Below are 6,000 nucleotides of genomic sequence, written 5' to 3' on the forward strand. Positions count from 1 at the left end.
TATCAGACCACATCTGATACAGCGTTCCTAAGCAGTTTATAAAAATATGTAATATTGACACTTTTACCTTTAGGAAATTAACTTGCCAGAAAGCTCTTTCTCTTCCTAGGTATGCTTTCTCTAAACTACTCCTGTAAGTTGCATCTCATACCTTATCGCATAACTGCTCCAGTAACATTCAAAAAATACATTTAGTGTGTAAGCCATTTTCTATTGAAATGATTAAAAAAGTTTTTTTTTAAAAAACAAACCTTCTTATATTCTCATAGTTTGCATTCCTGTTTTGGAATGGGATAATGGGCCTGTTACAAGTAAATGCACACTAAGCAATTCCAGCAATGCTTATTCATAAAGAATTGTTCATGTTATGTTTTGGTTCATGCTTCTGAAAACTTGCTTTATGGGATGGGTGATATTTTTACCCTACAGAAATCACTTGCAGAATGTAATTGAGGTTTATACTAATTTTTTACATTGTTTTCTACACTTATATATGAGAAATAAACTCCTTAGTTAAGTTGTATGGGATAGTGTAAGAGGACTTTTTTTTTTCCCAAACCTTTGACAGATTTTTAGAATAATTTCTGCAGAATTTTGCATTTGAATGACATTTTAACCTAAAAGTAAAAATAGAATATGTCCTTTCCAAAATATGATGGTATGGTTTCTACAGATACAGATTTTGATGCTGATGGTGGTGAGTGGTATGTAGTGTCAGTACAAGATGAGAAGCTATAACATCAAAAGAAATTCTCTGAACATGAATTCCATGGTACAATTGATGCACTGATTTTGTGGATGGAGAGATGACTTAAAGACATGGTATTAATATATTACTGAGTTGCAAAAAGAAAAAGAAATAAAACCACACACACACAAAACAAAAAAAAATCCAGAAAACACAAAGAATTACAGATCTTCTTTACATCTTTCTGCCAATTGCTATATTTAAGGGTAAAATCCTGAGCTCTTTACTTTAGAAAAAATGTTGCTTAAGTGAGTCAGAGGTTTGCTTAAGTAAAACCAGTACAAGTAGGATCATTGATAACTTACATCCTGAAAAGTACATGATAAAGTCAAAAGTTAAGCTGAATTTTTCTGACAGTTGGATCATATGCATAGTTATGAACTACATATGTTGTTCTATAGTATTTAATGTTATATCTAAGAGAGGAAATATATTAACGTTCGATTAAAATTCAGAATTTTGCAGGTCAGTTGCTTGTTTAAAAAAACCCACAACTGTCATCATTGAAAACTTACCAAATCAATTTATATTCTTTTTTGGGAACCACATCAGTATTCACTGGACATCTTAATTGGTGTTATTTACTTATTGCAGCAGTTTCTGGTGCTAGATATTTTCCTAAGAAAAAAGCCCATGTATTCTATGCTTTTAAAAAATTATAATTCAAAATTAAACCATGTTGCTTCTTATCTGTTTTCTCAGTATGCACCTGTGAGAGAATGTTTCCTCTAGAGTACAATGATTAATCCTGTATAGACTCTACTACTCACAACTACTGAAATTACATATCTATATTTACTTGTGCTGAGTTCCAAATTTATCTTAATTTCTTTCGCTGCTTCAGACAATCTCACAGAGACACAAAGATTTCCAGTCTTCACACAATTATTGAAAAGTAAAATGAGACTGAAGCAAAATTCATTTTTCTTCATGTAATACTCATTAGTGTAGTGGACTTCAAAACTTGTACAGGAATAAAGACATGGCAGCCTTTAATTATGAAGACCAAGATCTCCACCCCTTGAAATTTTGCTGATTTATTAATATGTGTGTGGCCTTCATAGTTCTTTTATGATCAGTTAAAGGTGCTAATATAATCTCACAGATTAAGTAAGAACTTTCAGAAGGTCATTTCAGACAGAGATGGCAATGAGATATTTGTCTCTGATGTAACAGAACAAAGACTCTGCCACAAAGACTTGCAGAAAAAGTATACGACATTAAGTTCAACTTTAGACAAGTCTCTGTATAGCTCTGCCATTCAAAGAACTCTTTTCTAACTGAGCAGGGCATGAATAAGATAGAGAGCATCCCATTGCCCATGCAGGCAGGCAAGTACTGCTGGGGTTTGAGAAGTGGACTGGGATTTACTCCAGCAGTGAAAAGCCTGAAATGAAATGGCTTCTGTCTGAATGTGTGTATACCATGTATGAATGTATGTATATCATACATGCAGAAAGCCTCTTCCTTTGACTGTATTTTAACACTGAATTCTTCTCCAGTTCTTGAAAGGCTGTCTAGGTTGTAGATCCTAAGTAGATGGAGATGCCCTGTAGCCTGAAGTAGACATCTGGGAACACATTAGAGATTGCTTTTAATCTCAGTGTTTCCATTCTGGTGTGCCAGCTTTAGCTACTGACTCTTCAGAATTCATGTATCTTAATGAGACTTGGAAGTCGTTGTTACTTATGACATTTCAGACAGATGTTTAGATTCCAATTAGTGGTCATCATCTAAATCTTAGGATTATCTAGAGTAACTATCAAAAACTCTGTTGACCTTTATGAAGTCATCACTTCCAGATGAAGTCAGACACAGTTTAAAGATTATGTTTAAAGACCTCTTCATAGGAAACCTTTTCACTTATTTGTTTTCATAGAACAAGTTTCAGAAAGTTTTCTCCAAAGGAAATCTCAACAACAAATAAATTAAAACCACAAACTGGCATTTCTTTTCATTACATTTAAGCAGTAGGAAAACAAACAAACAAAAATAATCAGAAAATCTACTCAAAATAAGAAGGGTCTGTCCAAGGCCTTGACATAGAATGATTGTCTCCCAGCTTCACTGTTATCCCACCACACAACTGCACAGTGTACAGGGACACATTTGGTTATTCCTGACTGTCTTAAATTCTCCTGAAATAGCGGTTTTGAATAATGATTAATAGAGTATGGGACAGGAGCTTCTCCGGAGTGCCTTGTTTGTGGTAATAACACTGCAACTACATTAACAATTCGGTTTGGAGCAATAGCACAAGTTTTTAGAAAGTCCTCTGGCTGCCCCCACTTATGACATAGTATTTCAGTTCAGTAGACATTTTAGTGTACTTTAGCTAAATTTCACTAAGTAGAAACTAAAGAAGTTTTTCTGTAGGTAGACACCGAATGCTCTTTAGCACCTAAAGGGAACATAGGGGTCAAGCATTCATTGATCCCTTGGTTACCTTTGAGCCATGTGCATTGTGGGGACATCCAGTATAGGGAACCAGAATAAATCCAGACTGATCTGAAGTAAGGTCTTGAACTTCATACAGTGAAGCTGCAGGAGCTTCAGCACCTACTACTTCAAACTACTGATCCTGTGCCTTGTGCTAGAACCAAACTTATAACCATTTAGATTCTTGGATCTGAAGTCCTACAGCTGAATCATCATAGACTAAAGTCTTCAGTTAAATAAATGCTACTTTTGGGAACTGGGAACAGTGCACTGTGAAGAGGGATGTGCTTTACCTCTATCAGTTCTGCTCTTGACACTTTGCTCTTCAGATGCTACCAGCCGTAGATTAGGACTCTGTATCATGTCAACCTTTCTTTTGACTTTATCAGCCACCACAGGAAGATCTGTAGCAGACAGCACTAGATTGCAGATTGGCACTTTGGGCGCACATTGCCAGTAGGCGCTGACTGCTTTACTTGCCATTGAACAGGCACTTGCGGAAGATAACAAAGATGTGAGCATAAGAGTGCGTATGCATGAATACAGCTATAAAGAAGGGTATTCAGAAGTTTTGCTTAACAATATAATCACAGGCTTATACTGTACTTTTCTATGACCTAATTGTAATAATTCAATCTATTACATTTAGAAGTTGTGAAATTAAATTTAAACTAACAGTAGATAATTATTCACCTTCCTGAGAAATTCTAAATTAAAGAAACAGTTTATTTCAGAGAAACAGTTAAGACTACCTACCTTCTTTAAATCAATGAAACAGCTAGTATCCAATTATTTTGATTAGAATCACAGCTAGCACCATTCAGAAACCTCTCAACCTTCTTGTGAAAGGTTAAAGTTATTAAAAAGAAAGAGAACTGCATGGATGTGCTAATTTTCTTAGACTAAGAGAACAATGTCTTCCTGTAATAAAGGAATGTTATTTTCTTTGACTAACTTATCTACCTGCTTTGTAAGGGAAAAAGAACTCTCCAAAATGTTGGTTTCAGTCCTTCCCAATATATCATTTTGGGGCTGTTACCTCTAACTGTATTACAAGTTTTTGTTTTGTTTTTTTTTTTTTTTGTCAGGAAAGTTGTTAACAGAATCAATGGTAACAGAATGTTGTAAGAATTAACACAATTTTTTGAACAATTTAAGGGAGTCATTAACTCAGTTTGCTAATCCAACAAGAGATTTCCTGGTTCAAATGATAGGAAAAGATAACATGAATTATAATGTGGGAAATATTCTCTCCACAGCCTGATTGTTTGCTGTCACATGCAAATAATCATGAATACATCAATCTACTAATTGCTAATCAGACCCCATGCTGTTTTAATAAATTCATCTACTAAGGTTGTTCTGTCAATATTTAATTAATGCAGCTTAATATAATGACTGTTCCTGTTAACATCTGTTCGTAGCGAATATGGAATTCAGACATTTTGTAGCACAGCATTGCTTTTCTTCACAGGAAAGTAGTGTTTAAACAGTGTTTTCCTTTACATAGCAAATATTATCTAAGACATCCAACAGCTTACTATTCCATCCATTTTGAATGTAGCAGCACTTACATAACAGCCTTGATGCCGCACCATTTTGGGTACTCTAAGTACGCTTTTGAACTGTTGACTTAGACATTAAGTTTATCACAAAACCTGTGTTGCAAGTGATATAACAAAATTATATAACAAAGAACAAGTTATGTTATGGCAAAACACAACTGTCTGAATATGTGTGCCCATTTTTCAAAGTGATTTCAATCTGGTCATAAGGTGACCTCCCAATTTAAATGGTCAAATAAAGCCAAATAAAAGTAAACCTTCTGTTGTGTGGAATACACTAATTGACATTGGATTCACTAGAATTCAGGTTAATAAAATGCTGATTTTAATTAAGTTTTACAGTTTTCTTCATTGTCTCTCTATTGTAATTATGCAATATCTCAGATGCAAGAACATCATATGTACATTTGCATATTGACCACATTAATTCTTGGGATTTTATTCATTATAATGCAAATAATTCATTATAATGGAAAGCCATCAGTAAAAAGTATCAGATGTACTTTATTTAAAGCATATAAATGCAATTAATAGCACTTTATTCACTCAAAAGATAAGTGACTACAGGAAATCTTAAGGAATGATCATGGTTTGGTTGCATTAAAAGTTAAACAACTGCAGAACTTGCTACACCTGTTCAGCAGTTATTTCTACTCTTCTTAATAGAATAGGAGTGTTTTGGAAAGAGAAGAAAAGTAAGTCTAATTTTTTTCATATATTCATAAGTATAAAAGGTGTTTTCATTTAAGTGTGCCATCAGATTTTAATGAAGTGATAGAATACATCAGTTATCACTTATATATTATTTTTAAACTAATGAGACTTTATGAACCCTATACATGGGACTTGACCCCTCTATTTCCACACCCAGATTCTATACAATTTATCTTATTTTTTCTTTTTTATTGATTAATTTTAAAATCATATTTTTACTCAATATATTTCATATTGAGAATGTTTTTAATTTGGGGTTTTTTTACAGAATTTGGTTTTTTGCAGAGCTGAGTCAGAGTGCACAAATCACAGCAGAGCTGCCAATTCTATTTGGAGAGGGCGTAGGAAAAAATGCAGAAAAAAACTTTTTAAAATTTTTCTTCAGAAAAAAAAGGTAGATATAGCAGTCTGGAAAATTTAGATGAGCAGAAAAATCACTTTGTCATAGTTTGATATGGGGGGGTTATGTGGGTTTTGTTTTGGTTTTTTACTTTAAAGAAAACACAATAGAAAACATAATGTACTGATAAGGGC

The sequence above is a fragment of the Grus americana genome, chromosome 1 (assembly GCF_028858705.1).
Source record: "Grus americana isolate bGruAme1 chromosome 1, bGruAme1.mat, whole genome shotgun sequence".
In the NCBI taxonomy this organism is placed as follows: Eukaryota; Metazoa; Chordata; class Aves; order Gruiformes; family Gruidae; genus Grus; species Grus americana.